This window comes from Silurus aristotelis, assembly GCF_946808225.1.
Source record: "Silurus aristotelis genome assembly, chromosome: 3".
In the NCBI taxonomy this organism is placed as follows: domain Eukaryota; kingdom Metazoa; phylum Chordata; class Actinopteri; order Siluriformes; family Siluridae; genus Silurus; species Silurus aristotelis.
In genome coordinates, this window is record NC_139576.1 from 31,083,041 (window position 1) to 31,106,699 (window position 23,659).

Below are 23,659 nucleotides of genomic sequence, written 5' to 3' on the forward strand. Positions count from 1 at the left end.
GGGATCAGGAGCCAAAATAAACGAGGATAAAACAGTGTACATGAGATTGGGAAGGGCGGCGGTTTTAACCGAGCATTTTACTTTTATTGAAGCAAAAGAAATTAAGATTTTAGAAGTTTAAATGGGGAGGGATGAAAAGAAAGCAGAGGAAACAATGTGGGAGGAAATATTAGGAGGGATTGAAAGGAGGTTGATATTTTGGAAAATGAGAACATTAACACTTAAAGGGAAAGTTTTAGTTCTTAAAGTCTAAATGATTTCTAAACTGTAGTACATTTTATACACATCATCTGTGCCGTTTTGGGCAGAAAAAAAGGCTGAAAAAAGGTTATTTTGATTTTTTTATGGGAAGGGAAGCCCGCAAGGTTTGCATACAACACTTTAATAGGAGCAATAGAGAAGGGAGGACTAGGATTAATGGATGTGGAACAAAGAAAAAAGAGTCTGATGGTGAAAATGATAAAAAATACATGGATGAAGAAAGCAATGCGGCATGGAAAGCAACAATGGGTTTTTTTCTAAATTAAGTGTAGCAACTTCAATATTGGTGACAACATACTGTGGATGAAAACAAAGAATTGGATGACTGAGGGGTTGCCAGACTTTTATAAAGAACTCTTGAGGGCCTGGGGGAAATTTTTATCTCATGTACATTTTAATCCACAAGGAAGAGAGAACATTTTAAATCAGCTTTTATTCTTAAACAATAGCATTTTAAATCAGGGGAAAGAGATATTCTTTAAGAAATTGTGGGATGTGGGTATTATGAAAGTAAGAGATGTTTTATATGAATTCAAAGAGGGGTTTTTACCAACACAATACATTGTGGACATAATGGAGGAGGCAAAGGAGGATTTTAGCAGACAAGAAATAGATTATAAATATGATGTAATCAAGAACTCTATACCTCAAGAATGGCTAAAATGAATTGAAAACATGGAAGAAGGCCAAGAAGAAAAAGATGTGAATGTGAGTCTGGGGGAAAAATTGTTTGCTTTTAAAACATGTTCTGTGAAAATGTTGTATTGCCTTTTTAGAGACGCTGTTTTTAAGAAACCTGTTGCAAATGAATATTGGTTGCGCACGTTTAAAGATTTAAAAGAAGACAGCATATGGAGGAATATGAAGGGGAAACTTATACAAAGTTGCAGCACTATTGTGGCTATTTTTACAGATGCAAATTAAAATAGAATTAACAGCTGGAGCCACCACTTCACTTTGTATCACTTTGTTCTCGAGCAAAAGTCTTTTGTTAAGGGTGTTTCATGCATGCCACTGACATTATGGCCGGCTGCTACAGCATCTCCTCCACAAGCTGGCAGTCCTATCTCAGAACTTAACTACTGGTAGCGTGGCCAAGTGGTCTAAGGTGCTGGATTTAGGCTCCAGTCTCTTTGGAGGCGTGGGTTCGAATCCCATCGCTGCCACTTTATAAATTTGGTCAAATCTCCTTCCGTAAATGCTGCAGAATTTAATCAGCGGGTCCAAAGCCTAGATCCGTCGAGATCAAGGGTCGCTGTACATGCTAGTCAAAAGGTGCTTGTTTTAGCTCTATGTTAAACAGTCTCACGAGCTCTTGTCATATACAATACAAAGGTTATCCTGCACTGCACACAGTTTTTCTTTTAGTTTGTCAAGTTTAGCCTTTTTTAGTCAAAAAGTAATGATTTGTATTTATTTCTCCGAACAACCAGATAGGTCCAAAACACACATACTAAGCTTATTTTTAAAAAACAATAAAGAACTGGATTATGCAGATCAGTGTACTCTGTACAGCATTGTTGTGAAATCGGTCCTGTTCACTTGTTCACATTATGCAATACACTGATTTACTTTTAGGTGACACTTTTTCTTTCACAAACGCTGTAAATAAGAGAGTGTCATGGTTCATCAATGATCCATCTCCTAATTGAATTATTAATATAAAATGCCACTATGGGAAAAAAAAAAAAAAGGAATCTGAGGATACTAGCAGATAAGACATTGCATTCTTCTGTTTAAATAAGAGACGATGCTTCACCATCATGATAACAAAACATGTGCTCAAGCATTTGGATGAGTCTTCGATATTCAGTGAAATTTTGCCAAAATATTTCAGTATCAAACGAGCAGCAGAAGACTTGAGCATTATCCAAGCAAACTGTAGACTCGAACACAGTCAGCATGTGGAATAGTTTTCTCTAATGTTCTTACAGTATTAATTCAACAAGTCTCCCCTGCATGGGGTCAGTTCAGAAAAACTGACCAAGAAGGGACACACCTGTCAGATGTGGGATTCAAACCCGTGCCTTCAGAGGAGACTGCGACCTGAACACAGCGTTTTAGACCGCTCAGCCATCCTGACAGCCGGGGTTTAATGCCTCTTGCCTTGGTGACCATGTCTAGGCCATATGGTGAACAAGCAAATGTAGAAGACGTATTTCGTTTGCGGTTTAATTATTTACACGGATTACTTTAAATATTTCTTCTGCAGTGTTAAAGAGCTGTGTTCTGGTGGAACAATCTGTGGGGAATCTAAAGAAACTAAGATCACAAATGTAGTAGGCACGATTTTAACACGATGCAGGGAGACCCCAACAGATTTCAGGTCTATCACCTTATCCTCTCAGCCTTGATTATAGAAGGTTTCCATGACCCCTGCACATCCATCAATGAGTTAACTGGTGCTTGCCTGCATTAAAAGGAAACCAATCTTTCTGTTTGGTGCACAAAGTTTTCAGGTCATTCGAATCCAGCATTTGTCCTTTTCACCCATGTACTCATCACATGCAGATAGTGAAGTAATAGGATTTGGAAATTTTGTTTGAAAAATTCAGTTTTTACTATTCCCCACTCTGAATAAAATACTCATTCTTAGATGAATGAATCACATGCGAGCACTACATTCTTACCCTTATTCCCAATGAAAAGGGGCTCATATAAAATTATGTGGCATTTATTAAATGTATGATTAAAAATTACTTTGGCCTTACTGTCCTTAGGCTAGCTGAAAATGTGCATATAGGAAGATGTTGAACACAGAATTCAGACACCTTGATGACATTATGTGTTCAGATTGCCATTGAGGAGTGTGACTAAGGTATTAAACAGGTAACAGTTAGCAGAGGATGGTTTCAATCCATCGACCTCTGGGTTATGGGCCCAGCACGCTTCCGCTGCGCCACTCTGCTCGCTGCAAGCAACCGAGACAGGACTCACATCTTGTGGCAAAGAGTGGCTCAGATCTACTCTTCTAGCTTCCAAACGGTGCTGGGAAACCCAGTGGGGTTCTTGTCAATATCAGATGAAGCTTTAATTAAATGTGGATTACAATGTAAAGGATTCAGTCAGAGACCATGCTCAGCTATCATGATAACAAAACAAGTGTTCAAGCCAGTGATCTCAAATGAAACCTAGACTTTTGTTTTGGTGACCATGTGTAGGCCAAATAATGAACACGCAAAAGTCATGGATGTATTTTGTTGGTGTTTTAATTATCTACAGGGTTGACTTCAAAACGTGCTGCTGCAGTGTTAAAGTGCTGTGTTCCAGCATTTCTTCTCTTCAACCATGTACTGACTACATGCAGATCTTGAAGTGAAAGGATTTTGATATAGGTTTTACTGTTCTTCACTCTGAAGCGATACTCATCCTTATCTGTGATCTCAATCGATGTCCACCTCTCTGCTAATCACATTTAAGCAAGTCAAGTCAAGAGGCTTTTATTGTAATTTCTACTATACACAGTGGTACACAGTACACAGTAAAAATGAGACAACGTTCCTCCGGAACCCAGGTGTTACACTAAACAACAACATAGAGCTACAACACAACACAAGCTACATAAAGTGCATCGAGTGCAACCAAGTGCAAACAGTGCAGACAAAAAACAGTACAGACAGACAGTGCAGACAGACAACACAAGACAACATAAAACCCAATATAGCGCCGACCAGTAAACCTACTGAATACTTTGATTATACAGTACTGTGCGAGGAGAACTGGATAAACTATTTCCGAGAGTGAATATAAACAGAACAATGTAGTGCAAAAAACAGCAGCAGTCAAGAGGTGCAAAAGACAGCATGTAAACAGTGTAATATAATACAGTCAAAGGTACAAAAAACAGCATGTAAACAGTATAATACAGTGAAAGATGCAAAAACAGCAGTTAAAGAGTGTAGTCCGGTCAAGTATAAATAATAATAAATAAATAAATAGTGGTGAAATGGATTGAGATGATTAATGAGTGCGTGTTAAGTGTTAAGTCTAGGTTGTACAGTTCGGTAACACACATTTGAGTGTGTGTGTGTGTGTGTGTGTGTGTGTGTGTGTGTGTGTGTGTGTGTGTGTGTGTGTGTGTGTGTGTGTGTGTGTGTGTGTGTATTTATTCACAATGCTGAGTTTGTTTCTCTGCACGGAGAAAAGCTTCACCGATGGTGATTTTTAAATGCACGATGATGCCAAAAGATAAACTCCCGAGAGAAATTGTTGTGAAAGGAAGGAGGAAGACAGTAAACAATGACTTTCTTGGTAGGCTACTGTTTAGATACAAGCCGTGTAACAGACACTGTCTTTCGTTAAAGCCTGTGTAAAGTTCATTAGTTTTAATGTAGGCACCTGCAGCTTATAGACAGGTGCGGCTTATTTATGTTCAAAATGAAAATCTTTGTAACATTCAGTGGGTGCGGTTTATATTTGGATGAAATCATTAACTCCATTGTACACTTAGCAATAAGAGGGTTTATACAACACTTTAACTTAAAGCAGAAACGCTGTGAGCAGGATTCGAACCTGCGTGGGGAAACCCCATGGGATTTCGAGTCCAACGCCTTAACCTCTCGGCCATCACAGCAGTGTTGAAGCAAGAAAATGGAAATGAAGAGATGTCTTTATTATTCTTTCATAGTTCATCATAGTTTCACCTTAAAATAAGCATTTAGAATGTAACAGTGTCTCTGACAAACGTTGGCTAAAAAATAAACCCCCAAAGTATCTGTCCCAGACGCACCACCCTGCCAGCTACAGTCACTCAGTCCACGCAGTGCTTGGTGTCTAACAAAAGCCAGAACGTCCCTGGGTGGGTTTGGAAACCAGCCTTTTGTTTAACAGCTGAAAGCGCTAACCAGTGGCGCCATTGGATGAGAAAGAAATGGAAGATCTTGCACTGATTAGCTGTCATTACAAGAGACACAACGCACAAGTGAGCTTCCGAGATCAGACGAGATCGAGCGTTCTCAGAGTGGTATGGCCGTAAGCGAGAATTGCTGATTGAAATTGCCAGTTTATTTTTGTTTGTTTGTTTGCTTATATGTCTTTTCTTCTATTCAAGTTAAACTTTTATCACAATTTATCCACCACAGTAGATGTTCATCCTTAAATTAGGCATTAAAGCAAATAAAATGTACATGAGTCAAAAAATTTGGCCCAGGCCCTCAACAGTTCTTTATTAAAGTGTAGAAACCCCTCTATTTTCATCATGTATACCGTTTTATAATAATTTATTTTGGCTTCTGATCCCCTGCAGAACTTTTGTACCGTTTGCATTGCTTTTTTCACCCTCTCCAGATTTTTGACTAATAGCGTTGTGTCATCCGCATATTTCAATATTTTATTCTCTTCTCCCTCAATGCCTAATCCTTTTATTCTTTTTATTCCTTTTATTCCTGTTTTTTAGTTAGTCCAAAAGGAACCACAATTAGATGTACAATTAATGTATGGGTAGTATACAAATAAAACACAAATGGGTCCAAGAGCAAACAATCGAGATCAATTGCTACTGTGGACAGTGGTGCCTAATGTTTTTTTAGTTGCAGCACTGCTTTGTTATTGCTGGAAGAGTAGGACCCTCAGAGCAATTGCTGTCAACAGTTGTGTGTTGCATGCTAATTTCCACAGAATTTTGGTGGTTTGTTAAAACTATGACCAGATATTAGATAGAATGTTTTCACTGCTATGGCATGGCTATTGTTTGTCAATATGTATCTTATAACTATTCATTCATTTTCTCCCGCAATACGTCACGGACCTTGATGTTTCCCTCACGAACCCCAGACCTGCCGAGCGGCAACCCAGCGCCTTAACCGCTGGAGCCACCACTCCCCCATCTTATAACTATATTTAACTATATTTAACTATATTTAACTATATTTGTATTTGACCATATTTTATGTTGAGGACCTTAGAAAGTCTCAAATTAATGGTAGAACTAGCATCAAAACAAAAATCAAATCTATGCTTGTGCCCTATTAGCTATTAGCTCGAATGCATATGTCCAAGCAATATTTTTTTTCTAAATCTAAGAGCAAAGAATTTCCATTCAACAGCTGGCTGAGTAGTCACTGAGAGGCATCGAGGCGCTGTGGCTTAGATGGTTAAAGCGCCTGTCTTGTAAACAGGAGATCCTGGGTTCAAATCCCAGCAGTGCCTGGTGCAGTTGTCCTTTGCTGCTTCTTCTTGAGTGCCTTCCAGCTTTTTCTTCATGGCTTGAGATTTAACATTGCAAGTGGATAAAATGGTTTCTCTGGGGCAGTGAATGGTGAAATGCAGGCTTTGCTCTGACCCTTTTAAAAGCATGATAGTATTTTTAGCATTGGAAAAAACTGTGCTTTTATACAAACTATGAGCCAGCCATTAAGATGAACAGTTACGACATAGTTAAATACAGCCCTGTGCAACATAGGGCTCTGTGGCACAACGGATACCGCGTTGGACTCCTAGACTCAGCGGTAGAGTCGTTGTGGTTTTCACTTGTCTCTTTGGTAACTTTAATTGTGCACCAGGTAGATTTAAGAGCCATATTGCATGTGGCATGTCCGAGCTTCTCGTACTAAACCGAAATGCTTTGCCGGTTGTGGTTTTCCAAAAAATCTCCTCTTGGTCCACATGGTTCTACTCGTTTGACCAAAACGTTGCTGTACCCTAATCGAATGTTCCAACAAATATTTCTGAGACAGAATCATTCCATACTTTGTGCTCACACATCCAAAGCCCACACTTATCTTCTGATTAGCAAAGATTAGGAACATGGGCACAACTGTTTTGTCTCATTGGCACAACCATTTATAAACTGCTTGTTTTGATTCAACTGGCAGGCAATGGCAGATTCTGTGGTGTTGGTTACATTTGTATGTCTTAAATCCAAAGTGCACAGTCCAGTGGTACAGTAATTGTTCAAAATATGATTTTAAAATGTCTTACATGAAACCAATACAACATTTCTTGGGTCCAAGAGCAAACGATCTAGATCAGCTGCTCATACCACTTAGGACAGTGGTGCTTAATGTTTGTTAGTTGCAGCTCCCCTTTGTTATTGCTGTAAGAGTAGGACACTCAGAGCAATTGCTGTCAACAGTTGTGTGTTGCATGCTAATTTCCAGAGAATTTTGGTGCTTTGTTAAGACTATGACCAGATATTAGATAGAACTTATTCACTACTATAGCATGGGTATTGTATGTCGATATGTATTTTAACTATATTTGTATTTGATCATATTTTATGTTGAGGTCCTTAGCAAGTCTTAAATTAATGGTAGAACTCGCATCAAGACAAAAATCAAATCTATGCTTCCTCCTTATTAGCTGTTAGCTCGAATGCATATGTCCATGCAATATTTTTTTCCTAAATCTAATAGCAAAGAATTTCCATTTAACAGCTGGCTGAGTATTTGCCAGGTTGCATTGAGGTGCTGTGGCTTAGTTGGTTAAAGTCCCTGTCTAGTAAACAGGAAATCTTAAGTTCGAATTCCAGCAGTGCCTGATGCAGTTGTCCTTTGCTGCTTCCGCTTGAGTGTTTTCCAGCTATTACTTTATGGCTTGTGATTTAACATTGCAAGTGGATAAGATGGTTTCTCTGGGGCTCTGAATGGTGAATTGCAGGCTTTGCTCTGACCCCTTTAAATGCTTGATAGTATTTGTTAGCAATGGAAAAAACTGTGCTTTTAAACAAACTACAGATGACGAGATGTCGATAAAATCAATAAAAAAGAAAGAAAAGGAATTGCGGAAAGAGTTTACCTGAAGGAAGTGACAGTGGAGGCAGGACAACTGAAAGATATAAGAGTATCAGACATAAATAAAGGCTTAACAGAGCGGATTGGTAAATGAAAAGGATTCTCGTAGTGCGTCCCAAACAAAATAAGTTGTATGAGGTCACTCTGGAACAATAAGAGGACACCAAGTATTTCTTGGACGGTTTGGTTATCAATGGAACCAAGTGTGAGGTCAAAAGACTGCAAAATAGAGACTATGTGGTTTCCTTTATGCAGCTGCCTGTCTACATCACTGATAATAAAATTATAAATAAATTGTAGGGATGGGGAGTTTTCCCAATATCCAAAATAAAAAGAAGAGTGTATCCAGGCACCAACATTGAGGACGAGGGACGAGGTTTGTGAAAAAGTGGCTCCCAAAAAAAGTTGCCTCTCTCCCAATACAAAAATAGAAACGGCAGAAGGCCTGCAGTACTTCCGGGTTACGCACGGCCATCAAGTGAAGACCTGCCGGCTGTGCATGAGCCCGAATCATTTGGTGAAGGATTGCCCAGATTTTAAGTGCTTTAACTGTGAGGAGAGATGGCACATTGCGAGGGACTGCAACGCAGTAACGTGCCCGGATTGCAATCTGCCTTTAAATAAGTGTGAGTGTTGGATGGGGAATGAAAAGGCGGAGGATGAACACCAGGTGGATGCGCAGTTGCATGAACGAGACAGTTAGCGGCGAGAAAAGTAAATAACAACACAAGAGGGAGAAACAACTATAGACAAGGGCGTGGAACAAGAAGGAAAAAGCACAACAACCAGGAGGATCACTTACAGCAGGACGGGGAAATCTGGACCAAATAGAACTAACTGAAAGTTTGCAAAACGCTTTGGTGGAGAAGAAGGACCAAGAGAAGAGACATTGGTGGACATGCAACAGGATGAAGAATCATGGACTCAAATGGAGTTGACGTACAGCCTGCAAAATGACCTGAACACAATGGAATCCGACCCTCCAGCATGTAAGGAACAAGCAACAGGAATAAAAGATGAAAAGGGAAAAGAAAAAAGGAGGACAAACAAGTGAAACCAACGAAAAGAATGAGGTCAGTAAAGGCAATATCTAATGTAGAGGTTGCCAGAAAGAAAGCCCTTAAAAAAAACATGACAAAGACTGAAAACAGGTTTGACTCGCTAAAGGACTTGGAGGAGATGGACTGAGATGATCAGTCAAAGGAAAAAAAAAATTATCTTTATTTTAAAACTGTTATGGATTATAAATTGATATCCTTCTAAAAGTTGCTAAGTAACACCATGACATCATTGTGCGATGATGTCATTTCGTCATTGAAGTACAAGACTGCATCTTTATGTTACAAAGTATATAGAAAATGTAGTACAGTACAGTAGCCATGTGTGTATCGATACCAAATATCGATACTATCGATACTGGGGATGGTATCGAAAAGTATCGATCCAAAAGTCAAAGTATCGATACTTTTCGATACTTCAGTTTCGTTTCCCTCCCGTCACGAAACTGCAGCAGCCAGCTGCAGAAAGAGTGAGGGAGAGGTTGCTCGGCAGTTGCGACTCGCGAGTGCGTGGTATCATGGAGCCAGCAGACAAAAAACGGAGCGCTGTGTGGAGGTATTTTACTGCTGTAGATGAGACCATAGCGAATTGCGACGTGTGTAAAAAGTGTATTCGCTACTGTGGTAACACCACAAATTTACATAAGCACATGAAACAACATGACAAAGAGCGTAGCGAACTACAAAAAGAACGAGAGTAGGCCAAAGTTTCAGCTCCGCCGGCAGCAAGACAGTAGACACTGGCAGAGTCCATTCAAGAGAGATATTATCCAGGTAGCTAAATGTATATGTTAGTGTATATATTTACTACATGTATATGTTTAATATGTATAACCTTAGATGTAAAACTGCAGTTTACATCTAAAGGGATTGTTTTGCTTTACGAATATAGTGTCATTTGTACTAACGAACAACTAAAAATTAATAATACATTTGTTACAATATTTATGAATTTTTGTTAATGTTTTTTAATGAAAACTAAGATTAACAAAGTGTGTGTGTGTGTGTGTGTGTGTGTGTGTGTGTGTGTGTGTGTGTGTGTGTGTGTGTGTGTGTGTTTAATTTAACCATGAGAGAGGGAGACTATAGGATTGCTTTTTTAAGCTACAAGTGGATAGGCTATAAACTAAAACTAATAATTTTGTTATTTCACCTAGGTGATTCCCCACAAGCGACCAATATTACAAGAAGCCTTGCTAAAATGATTGCAAAGGACCTGCAGCCTGTCTCCATTGTTGAAGATGAGGGTTTTAGGAATTTTGTGAAAATACTTGACCCACGTTACAGAATTCCAAGTAGGAAACAAATGATGGGGGAGAAAATACCAACACTGTATAAAGAGTGCCACTCAAGTGTGAAAAAGGCTATAGATGGTGCAAATAGTGTTGTACTTACAACAGACATGTGGACATCAAGGGCTACAGAGGCTTACTTAACTGTTTCATGCCATATTATTGACGAGAACTGGCAAATGCAAGCATATGTTCTAGAAACCTGTAGTTTTGAAGGACAACACAGTGCTGAAAACATTTGTTCAGAATTGAAAAGAGTCACTGAGGAATGGGGCATAACAGACAAAATTCAGGCTGTAATCACAGATAATGCTGCAAACTTTGTTGCGGCTGTGCGCAAAGCAGGTTGGGCACATTATCCATGTTTTGCACATACCCTAAATCTGGTGGTGAAAGACTCCATGAAGGCGCTCCCAGATCTTCTTCACGTGCAGCAGAAATGCAGTGCTATTGTATCTTTCTTTCATCACAGCACAAGAGCAGCAGAGAAGCTCAAGGAAATTCAGAACCAACTTAAATGTCCAGAACACAAACTGAAACAGTCAATCGAAACCAGGTGGAACTCCGTGTTCTATATGTTTGAGAGACTGTTAGAGCAAAAGGAAGCTGTGACTACTGTCCTCTGTCTTCTTGGAAAGCCATCCCTTTGCTTAAGTGAGGAGGAGTGGTCCATGATCACTCGTTCCATTGAAGCTTTGAAACCATTTGGAGAAGTTACAAAAGAGATATCAACTGAAACACATGTTTCAGTTTCAAAAGTAATTCCCCTGGTGTCACTACTTCTGAGATCAACAGCATCTAATGTTTGCCAAGGTAGCAATTTAGCTGCTGAGCTGTCAGCACAATGTCAACGTCGTTTTAGAAGTACTGAGACGTTTTATCGTTATGCTGTCAGTACCTACCTGGACCCAAGATTTAAAGACCTGGGGTTCCGTGACATGGCAAATGTTGAATCTATGAAAAAGCGACTCATCACAGAAATTCAGCCATTGAGTCAGAGCCCTACCTCTTCAGTGTCAGCTGCTGATTTAACCTCAAGCCCAGCTACCAGCTCGACCACAGCAATGGCTACTGCATCTACCTCAAGCTCCCCTGCAGAAGCAGCAGCTTGCCCTCCTGCAGCAAAATGTGGGATATGGGCAGAATTTGACTCTCAAGTCCTTGCATCTCAGCAGCATCGTTCTACTAGCACTGATGCCATAATTGAAATGCGCCGTTACTCAGAGGAGAAGCCAATTCCACGAGACCAAGATCCACTACTTTGGTGGAAAATTAATCAGGCAACATTTCCCTCTCTGAGTAAGCTTGCCAAGAAACACCTGGGAGTCATTGCTTCCTCTGTGCCTGCAGAAAGAATTTTTTCAAAGGCCGGACAGTTAATAAAGACATTTATTGAAAGGGAAACATGTAAATATGTGATTGTTTCTCAACAAAAATCTGTAAATTAGTAGTTCTCAACTTTTGTTTATGTATTAGATATGGTGTGTACTTTGTTCATAAGATAAGGCAGTATTCTAAATAGGAAATTATTTAATTTGTTATTAAAACAGCTGCTTTATTTTCTAGTAATAATTTTGTGCACTTTATTTTTTGTTAACGCGAATAAGTACAGTTAAAGGGAGAAATAATTGTTACTATATTGTTGTTTAATGTATATTTAATAGTATTGTTCAGTTTTTCTGCTAATAGTTTGCATAGTTTATTACAATAATATACTTTTTTCATTTGAAAATGTCTTGTTTTTTGTTAACCTCACACATGACCAATTACAGAGCTAATCACATCACAAAACACAGATGTATTCATATTAACAAAATTATGCAATCACTTTATAGTGATACAGTGATATTCGCTACGCAAGAAAGTAAAGGTAATTTAGATGCGCTAAAAATTTAAAAAAGTATCGGTATCGGTATCGATATCGGTGATATCGGCCTGTATTTACTTGGTATCGGATCGATACTAAATTTTGCAGTATCGCCCATGACTACAGTACAGGGTCTCTGTATTTTCTGAGCTCCGCTGCAGCGCCCCCTGTCACCAAACAGGTGAACACTTCCCAAGGAAGAACAATCAATCAATCAGTGTATCGTTCAAGGCTGGTCAGGGAACATTGATGGATACAGATAAGACACTATACAGTGCATTTGAAGAAAACATTCACTTGTTTTAGGTCAGTGTTACTCTGATATTATTTATTTATTAATTTTTTAGAATGATCACAAAAACAATGAATTTTCTTAAATTGTCGGGTAATCTCAGCAAAAATATTATTATAAATATTGTTTGTATGTGTTATGTTCAAAAATAGATTAAATAAAAAAAAAGCTGCATATGACATACATATTAGGTCTAAACATTAAGCATCGATTTTAGATGGATCTTCAATGGAATGATTTTGTGTAGGCAGAACACATCAATAAAAAGGAACTACATACCTGTTTTTACTAACGAGCCTTACTCCCTTTCCACTTGGTCTCCTGAACACACAACATATGTACCTTTCTCCTCTCCATCATATCAGCTACCTCTCTCTCTAAGAGTGCACTGGCTTGTGCAACCCTATTGGCTGGGTTTTTCCTATCGATCTGTCTAATTTATATATCCATCTTCCTGCTAGTCTGTATTACATTTTTTTCTGCCTGTCGTTCCCACTAATAGGTAACCATGTACTTGTTTATTCTTTATGTCTGTGTTTGAAATACAAGGGGAATAATTATTTCATTATTGTTTTGATTTCTAATGAAAATAAAGTCACTGTCAGAAGTGGGATTTGAACCCATGCCTCCATGTGGAGACCAGAACACTCAGTTTCCTGGAAGGTATAGAACCTTGAGTCTGGCGCCTTAGACCGCTCGGCCATCCTGACATACAAGCATGTGTTTCTTATCCCCTCAGTGGCTGATAAAACTATTTTTACAAGTTTCTGTCTACTTGTTTGTCTTCTCTATCCTTCTATTTGTGTGTTTCTTATCTATCTACGTCACTCTTATCTGGTTTTCTGTCTAAATGCATACATATGCCTACTAATTTTTTCTATCAATCTATTGATCTGTCTAATTTATATATCCATCTGCCTGCTTGTCTGTATTAACAGTTTGTTTCTGTCTGTCTTTCCCACTATTAGGTAACCATCTTTGTTCTGTATGTCTGTGTTTAAAAGACAAAGGAGAATTACTTTCATATTCTTGTTTTGGTTTCTAATGAAAATAAAGTTACTGTCAGAAGTGGGATTTAAACCCATGCCTCCATGTGGAGACCAGAACACTCAGTTTCCTGGAATGTATTGAACCTTGAGTCTGGTACCTTTCAAATATTACTCTGTCTGTCTGTCTATCTGTCTATCCACCCGGCCATCTATTTGTTCCCCTTTTTGTCTATCTATCTGCCTGTCAGGCTTATATTTTGTTCTGAATGCCTATCTAACTGCTTGTCTTTCCTATCTACCATACTTTTTGTTTGTCTGTCTGTCTGTCTGTCTGTCTGTCTGTCTGTCTATCTATCTATCTATCTATCTATCTATCTATCTATCTATCTATCTATCTATCTATCTATCTATCTATCTATCTATCTTGTCTAGAAAATACAGACTCTGTACTTTACTACATTTTCTATATACTTTGTAACATAAAGACGCAGTCTTGCACTTCAACGGCGAAACATGTGAGGTCCAGTTACCAGTGTGACACTGAAACAAGTAAAAAGAAGCCTTTACTACTAATTAAGTACATGTCAAAGCCCAAACTTCTTCACTGTAACTTCAGTAAAAAAGTATAGTCACAACTTCAACTTTTACCAGAGTCTTTTAAAACATGAATATCTGTACTTCTACTTAAGTGAAGGATGTGTGTACTTTTGCCGCCTCTGCAAGCAGGCAGATGGAGAGATTAAATAGATAGATATTAATTGATAGGAAAGATGAGCAGGTATATAGGCATTCAGACAGAAAAACAAAAGACTTACATAAATAAGAAACACAAATAGAAGGAGAGAAAAGACAAACAAGTAGACAGAAATTTGTAAAAATAGTTTTATCAGCCACTAAGGGGATAAGAAACACGTGCTTGTATGTCAGGATGGCCGAGCGGTCTAAGGCGCCAGACTCAAGGTTCTATACCTTCCAGGAAAGTGAGTGTTCTGGTCTTCACATGGAGGCGTGGGTTCAAATCCCACTTCTGACAGATACTTTATTTTTATTAGAAATCAAAACAACAATAAAATAATTATTCTCCTTTGTATTTCAAACACAGACATAAAGAATAAACAAGTAGATGGTTACCTATTAGTGGGAACGACAGGCAGAAAAACATGGCAGCATCAGTCGAGGATCTGGCAAAAAAGTGTAACTAAGTTTCGGGGGGCAAAAAGGTATCACTAAAGGATCAAATAAACAAGTCCTTTATCAATCTTTATCTTTATCAGATAACAGACAAGTATATATACACACTGGATAAAACCCAAGCTTAAACTGTTCCTGGTTGGGTAAGAAAACATAGTAACCAGGGATGTGTGAACCCAGACAAACACTTTCTGTGTACCTTACATACTCACATCATAAAGATCCTATAGACACTGAACAGACAACATAGGAATGTGTTTAGAGAACCAGTGTGAGGCCCATCTTAATACTAACAGATATAAAAAAATATAAAAAAAATGTAGGAGGTTGGCCGAACACTCAAGCGCCTTGCAACCGTTGTCAGACTGTCCAAAGAACTTCAGCAACTAGCTCAAGAATGGGACCCCCATATTCTTCATTTGTTGCAGTTCTCAAATGCAATCGAGGGTAACATGTCTGCTTATTAAAAACCTTTTTACCCAGAAGAAAAAGCAGCACCAGCAACTCCCCATAACTGTGTTCATCCCTCGGAAGAAGACACCAGACACTACGCCTTTAGCGACAACAGAAGTTATGGACGAGGGTGAAGATACTGCACCACCTGATAAGGAGCTGTAATGCTCTTCTTGGGTATGCAGTACATTCATTTCATCACCTTCATCATCATTAGTACTGCACACTTAATTCATCTTCATCATTCAGGTTGTACCTTCACTGGTGAGGACCCATATAGAATTTTTATGTTAAAATGGTAAATTAAGTAGGTTTAAGAATATTAAATGTTTAAAAGCAGAGAAAAGGTTCATAAGAGTGTCGATGTGGTTTATAAATTCTGTATACAGTACTGTATACATATAACGTTGCCACTTCACGTTCTTTCGCCTATCGGGGGGTCTGGAACATAACCCCCACGATAGGCAAGGGATTACTTTATATCCAAATCTTTTATTTACTAGAGAGGACCTTTGGCTGATCCTGAACACTTGGCTGTTGCAAACAAGAACAAAGCAAACACCGTACTAAGACGTCTCTGTAGCAGCAGTTTTCAGGCTACTTGGTATGTTTACTGTAAATCTTGATTTTGAGCATCTTCTCACATTATTTGTGGATTGTTCAGTTTTTTACTCATGTTCTTTGTCCATCTGAAACAGGACGACTTGGCTAACAAGGGCTTAAGGAGAAACTCCCAATGTCAGTCCAAAATCTGACAAAAAAGCATAGTTGTGTTTGGAACAGAAAAACTCAGGAAAGATATCATTAAATCTTTATTCTCTGATGTTTAGTTCTTTATCAACAGGAAAGTGCTTCATCCACTCATGATCTGGCAGCCAGCAACCCCAAAGTCGCTGTAAAGATTTTGGAATCATGGTGGCAAGACATCACAAAGCTCATTCCTCCAGCCGTCACCAAGCCTCAGACTCTCTTTATGAATAATTTAATAGATTACTTTTATAGTGATTTACATCTAAAATGTTTGTTCCAAATGAAATAAAATACATTTTAGATCTGTACAGTGTTATCTGCTGTCTATTATAGATTATGTTTATGTGGAAAAAGTCTGTATGCTATAGACTCCATGATGGAGACATCAGACAGTTTGGATCAGGACCAGCAAAACCCATCACAGTGAGCACTGGGACCTCAGGGCCGTATCCTCAGTCACCAGCTGTTCACACTGTGATTCATGACTGTGCTGCAATGCACAGCTCAAATCATCAAGTTCACCAGTCACATGACTATGGTGGGTCTCATCATCAAGAACAACGAGACGGCTTTCAGACAGGAAATGCAGTGGATAATGGACTGGTGCAGATGTAACAATCTTGTGTTCACCTGTGGAGAAACTCACCTGGTCTCTCAAATCCTCCAGCATTGTGGATGATCAAACACACACCCTTCATACACACTTTTACCCTCTGTGGTGCCTGAGAGCCAGGAAATGATACACCAGTGGAAGTTTGAAAAGTCACACCGTAACAAGAAACATGTTGATGTGCTAAAAACGGTGCAAAATGAGAAGAAAAAATATTGATCATGTCAAAAAAATAGAATTAAACTGACCAAAAAATATAAAAAGTAGAAAGTACAGATGTTTATGTAGAGATTTAATGAGTAAAAGTAAAAAGGTGTCTGAAAAGTAAATAGTGAAGTAAAATACTGATACCAGAAAAATCGACTTAAGTACAGTATTGAAGTATTCATTCATTTTCTCCCGGTTATCCGGGTCGCGGGGGCAGCAGTCTAAGCAGGCATACCCTGCCTTCGACTGCTGCTCAATCCTCACAGCACCGTCCCTTACGGTCCCTCCTGCAGGTGGTGAGCCCACGGAATGGCGGCCCCACGTCACGGACCTTGATATTTCCCTTGTAAGGGACCCCCGGAGCATAGAGAGTTAAGGGCCTTTCTCAAGGGCCCAAGAGTGGCAGCCTGGCGATACCGGGGCTCGAACCGCAGACCTTCTGATCGGCAACCCAGCGCCTTAACCGCTGGAGCCACCACTCCCCCAGTATTGAAGTATTTGTACAAACACAATTCCAAAAGAGTTGGGACTCTGTGTAAAATGCAGAGGTGTGTGAAGTAATAAAGTACAGTATTGAAGTATTTGTACTTTATTACTTCACACCTCTGCATTTTACACAGAGTCCCAACTCTTTTGGAATTGTGGTTGTATTTCAGAGATATTGTGGAGAAACAGGAGCAAGAAGAAATAAAGAAGCCAAACTGAAATCCAGTCAGAGTTTCTCACAAACTGTTCCTGCAGGATGCAGACCAGGCAGCCGTCTCACATGAGCTGTTTTTCAGAACTTTCTATTGAAATATTTAAAGTTTCTCAAAGTCTGTTACACCAAACCATAAACAATCAGACAGTGCCATGTTAAGCCTTCAGGCTGGATGCTGGTTTGTGATGGTTGGATGCTGGTTTGTGATGGTTGGACGCTGGTTTGTGATGGTTGGATGCTGGATTGTGATGGTTGGATCCTGGTTTGTGAATGGAGGGAGGAGCCAGAAAAGCATAAGAAGGAAAAAATGCATAAGCGCACATGGAAACCCGGGGATATTTTATGAGGTAAATATCGAAGCTTCTGCTAGAGATGATGAATTCGGCGGTGCAGCTGTGGCTACAGTGAAAAGAGACTTGTTGAATTGTGTTCACTGAGTTTCCTGCTTTAGTTACCGGCATTCATTCACGCTGTATGAAATGTCTGTGATGCAGCGCTCTGTTATACTGCATATCTGTATAATTCTATAGCTGTGGCATCATAATGATGTTATTAAGAGGGGGATTGGGACTGAAGACCTGCCACTGTATAAACTATTAGAAACAACGAGTAACACTGTGCAGATCTACTGTGTATTTTATTTATTTATGTACAAAAATATACAACGTTATGACTATAATATATAAAAAATAGATTATATATATTATTTTATATATAAGATTATATAATATAATATATAAGATTTATAATATAAAACATGAAAAGGAAAAGCTCTTAAACACATGCAAAGTTTATTAAATACAACATGCTCTAAAATTAAAACACCCCCAAATACATAGGACCAAAAACAGAGTGTTATTAAAAAAGGGGCTTCTCTGCATTAAATTGATGCTTTTTCTAAAACAACTCATATAAAGTGCCAGGAAAATTCCTTTGGAGTTTTTAGTCACTTACTTTACAAAAACATACTGTATGTTACCACTGAAATGCTGCAGTAGTTCTACATTGTAAATTTGGACTTTGGAAGAAATTAATAACACTAATAATAATAATAAGAAGAAGAAGAAGAAGAAGAAGAAGAAGAAGAAGAAGAAGAAGAAAAAGAAGAAGAAGAAGAAGAAGAAGAAAAAGAAGAAGAAGAAGAAGAAGAAGAAGAAGAGGAAGAAGAACTGCATTAGATATAGAAAAAGTTTAATTGTAACCCATAGTTCACATTGACAATTGTCAGTCTCACACTGCCCTCTAGTGGCACTGTCAGTGCTTGATTTTTGCTTAATTCTGTGTAAAAACTATTAATCATCTGTTTGTTTTAAAATATTTTTATGAATCTCTCTCTCTCTCTCTCTCTCTCTCTCTCTCTCTCTCTCTCTCTCTCTCTCTCTCTCTCTCTCTCTTTTTTTCTCTCAGACCAGAGTACAGATGTGTGATATTAATGAGATGTTTGAGGATGTTATCAGTGTGTCTGGTTACAAACTACTGACGTTTTTGGGAGTGCGGATGAGAGAGCTGGTCTCATAGAAAATGATTTTTAAGTTACTGAAAATAATTTGCATTGTTTATTGGCTGTTTCTCTGATGTAGTGACTGGCAGAGTAATGAAAATACTCCACCATGTACAGTAATTGAGTGACAGTAGGTAGCGCAATAATGACCTTGTTTATTCATGACATAAGAATTAATGATGTCAACATTAATTTAAAAAAAACACAAAGGTGAATGAGAGAGATCTCAAAATGAGCTACCTAGTAGCTGAACTCGTAGCCTAATCTAAAAAAGCCCCACACTGTGGCAGAGACATTAATGCTACCTGCCTGCAAAGCTGCTGTCAACAAGATGCTCGGCCCTGACGCAGTTAAAGAAATAGCTAAAGTTCCTCTCAGATTAGACAATTACCAGACATATTGATGAAACTAAAAACAGAGAGACACTGAGAGCTGCTGAGCAAAAGCTTTGTGTGTCTTTCCTCAATTCCTGCAGGAAATCATCGTTGTGTTCATCTAAACAGCCCCAGATTTCACACTGAGTGACTATAAACTAACTGAGAGACTGAATTAAGAAAGAAAGGAGACTAGTGGTAAATCTTTTCTATAGTTGTGAGGTGACTGATACACAAAGCCATGGAGCAGTTGGACACTGGGGAGACAATCAGATGAATGAAAGTAGAAAATGTGATAAAAACCTAAAGTTTATTGTAAGATTAAAGTCATAATTGTTCAGATGCACAGTGTAGCAGCAATGACACAAATTCATTTCACTACAAGAGCAAAAATTATTAAAAAAATAAAGAAAAACAGATTAAATAAAAAAAAAAAAAAAAACAATCCAATGGTATTTAAACTTTACAGGCAAAAAATTAAGAAAAAAAAGAATAAGATATTTTCTGTTATTTTTCGCATTGTTTATGCCAAACATTATTTATTAAATAAAAACGCAAATAAATTAATTAATTCCGGCACGGATGCAAGAAAAATAAAATAAAATAAAATAAAATAAATAATAAATAAATAATAATAATAATAATAATAAAAAAAAAAACACCACCAACCTCATTATAGTACCTTATTGAACGCAGTAACCGACCACGTGACCACTAGGCTACGCGGCAGGCCGGGTGATGACGTCACTCAATAGGCCGCTACATACTCTGTACAAGTCCAATGATTGGCTGGAACTTTGAACAAACTCTGCATTGATTGGTCAGTTGACAGACATAATAGGCGTGGTCAACAAACAGCACTGCGATCCATCAACTCACTCTTGTGTGTATCTTAGCAACTGTAGTAAACAAACCAGCAGCTAATAATCACGAGGCGAAACGTTTATTCATATTGATCGCGTTTTCATGTTTTTGTATTTTTGCAGTTATAAACTGACAAATTGATTCTGTTCCTCCATGTGGTGACGGCAACTGGAACACTCCAGTAGAAAGGGGTGTGTGTGTGTGTGTGTGTGTGTGTGTGTGTGTGTGTGTGTGTGTGCGCGTGAACATGCAATCGTGTGCTCTTGTTTTTTTTAGATGATCACCTCGAAACCTTCACCACCACCTAAAGATAAAATATCACAAAAATAATCACTTGAAAATATTAACAAACAAAAATCTAAAACAATAACAACATAAAAAAATAAACCCTGTGTCTCTGATTGCATTACTCCGCATTCTACTGGATCCACTGCATGGGGTTTACTGGGTGGCTCCTGAAACTTCAGATTAATACACACACACACCTCATGAAGATTACAGACCATCACACACTCCAGTGCTCATGGTAGTTTTTACTCCTTGGTGTTTTGTATTGTTTTAAGATTCATAATCACACTCTTGATATCCCCCAAATGAGGATGGGTTTCCCTTTTGAGTCTGGTTCCTCTCAAGGTTTTATCCTAATGTAGCGCAAGGTTAAGAAATAGGACCACATGAGTCGCCTTTTCTAAAAATAGCGCCACTTAGTGAGCTGCATCTAATTTTTTTGTTGCTATTCTTATTAAAATATAGATGACTAGATATAGATGAATATAATTAAGTATTATTAATAACATTATTAAAGGTAAATTGAGCAAATTTGTCATTTTAGAAGTGTGTATCAAACCCTTCACATTATTCGGTACCCAAGAAGTAGCTCTCAGTTTCAAAAACGTTGGTGACCCCTGATATAGAGCACGTGTGAGTACAGCTGAGGAAAACAAAGGAGGAACACAGACACGACCCCATCTTCTGGCTTGATTCAGAATCTTTGGCAGAAGCTTTTCAGAGAGTTTTACTTTATACTATACAGATTGTTTCAGATATGAAGATATTTCAACTGGACATTTTTTTCGGATTTTTTCATTTATTTCAATAAGATTTGTATTGAAACAGTTTATACATATTTCATAGAAGTATTGTATCGAAGATACAGCTGTATCGAAGATTCCAGCTCACTGGAAGTATTTAATGTTTCTTCTAAAAAACACACAACAAATCAGCAGCCCCTGTGGTGATATTTCACTTATTGTGTGTGTGGTAGACTTATCACCATGTGCCCTCACATTCATAAAAATACACCTAAAAAGTGTAAAATATTCACACAGATAGATTAAAAAAAAAAAAAAAACTTCAGCGAGAAAAAAAAAATAATAATTCGGCTGCTTCCTTTAGGGGGCGCCACAGCGGATCATCCTCCTCCACACTACCCTGTCCTCTATTTCTGCTTCTTTCAACCAAAAATATATCAATAAATAATAAATAAATATAAAAGTAATTAATATAAAATTAAACCAGTTTATCATAAATTTAGGAGAAACCCACCACTCCAAATGAGATTACAATACAAAAAGGGAAGAGGAGGAGTCAGGACAGGAAGTGACATCAGCTTCTATTATTAAGGCATTTAATTAAGAGAAGCACCCATTTTGATCAGGTAACCACATTTATAAACACAGATATGAGTATAAACAAGACAAATCAACAATTTAGTATGAATTGAAACAGGACATATAAATTTAACAGGGTAAATTATACACCTGTTACATACATCTATAGGTTTAAAACGAGGAAAAGGTTTGTCACGTGTCATTGTTAAATAGCGGCACGGGCGATGTGGGCGTGGCTAAATGGCGTTGATGTGAAGCGGAATCCAGAGAGGTGCAGTGAAAGTTTATAACTTAATATGTTGATATGTAAATATTCATCGTGTTTTGTCTGTAAGTTTTACTGTCGAACTATTTTTCCAAAACATATTTATATTCTTATACAGTAGTATTATTATAGGAAAGCTTTTTATTCAAGATTGAAGCCTATTATACTTTTGAAGACGTTTGATCTTCCCGTGATGCATTGCGGCATTGACCAGATTAAATAAATATAAAATTCTTAAAGAATTAAACATTAAAACAAACAGTATTGTGATTAAAATGATGCTTTAACACTACAATTTACAATGTAACCCAAATTTAGTGAGTGAATGTCTTTCAACTACCATGATAGGGTCAACTGTACAGATCTCTTTATATAAATACAGTGTATGAAATATTTGAGTTTGGTCCGGGTCGGGACTCAATACACGTCTCTTCATAATCACCTGCTCTCACATTCTCTCTCTATCCCCCGACCCGGACTACCTTTTACTGTGTTAATTATTTAACCTGGACTACCTTTTAATGTGTTCATTATTTAACCCGGACTACCTTTTAATGTGTTCATAATTTAACCCGGACTACATTTAATCTGTTTCTTTATTTAACCTGGACTTCCTTTTAATCATTCATCAATTACATGCAGTAGCACAAGTAGTTACTTTCTTTGTGTGGATGGATGGATAGATATGTGTGTTATAGGATTTGTAAAAGGGTACATTTACAGAAGGAGCAAGACATTGAATAATTATTTCCCCCACTGTAGATATGAAGCTGTAGAAGTTGGAGTTTGGTAGTTGGAGAAGTTAAAAGACTCCGACTGTCTTCTAAATTAAAGAGTGATGAATTAAAAAACTGAAAAGGGGCTCATCTTTGCAGGTGTGTGTGTGTGTGTGTGTGTGTGTGTGTGTGTAAGAGTATCTCAGGCAGTTGCAACAAATCGGACAGCATTATCAGGATGAGATCAGAGAGATGAGACGAGGTGACACACACTTACAAACCGCTACAGTACAGTGTCCCATGAACATGCAGGAAATGATTTAGAGTGAAGACAGTTAGTTTCATTCACTGATTCATTCACAATGAAAAAAGAAAGACTTGGAAGCCTGAACTTTCTTCTGTCCAGGAAAACACTCACACTCGACCTCATTACATTTATCTGTAGTTCTTTTCAGGTCCAGCCACATGCAGCAGGTACATACTTGGACCGTCCTACAGAAGAACACACACACATCCACCATGCAAAGAGAAAAAGGTACACACACCCCTACATGTCCACAGAGTCAGTGTGTGGAATGAAACTTATTGCTGTTCTCTTTACAGATATGGAAACTATCTGAGAAGGATCCAAGCAGAACTGGACTGGGACAAAAAATCAAGCTCTGGCATTTTGGTCCAGATCGGCCCACTACATACGATCACAAACACATCTCATCTTTGCACACCCTTGATTATGTAAATAAACTCCTATTTCATAAAAGCACTAAAGCCATATAATACCAGGTAGAAACGAGTGAGAATTTACACATTAAAAATTTCTTTTTTAAAAAGTGTAAGTTATTAATACAATAAAACTCTAATCCACACTGATGAATCCTAAAACTAATTATGACCTCCATCTGATGCAGCAAGCTCACACAGAGCCCAAA

General features: G+C 38.1%; 2 long non-coding RNA genes across 2 annotated transcripts in view; one reads left to right on the forward strand and one right to left on the reverse strand.

Annotated features, from left to right (window-relative positions):
- Positions 1-23,659, reverse strand: part of LOC310724104 — a 772,938-nt gene that overhangs the window by 433,533 nt on the left and 315,746 nt on the right. The gene's annotated exons all lie outside the window — the stretch shown is intronic.
- On the forward strand, positions 9,543-12,073 carry LOC310724094. The gene is made up of 2 exons (XR_014532930.1): positions 9,543-9,823; positions 10,207-12,073. It is a non-coding gene; the product is annotated as an uncharacterized lncRNA (long non-coding RNA).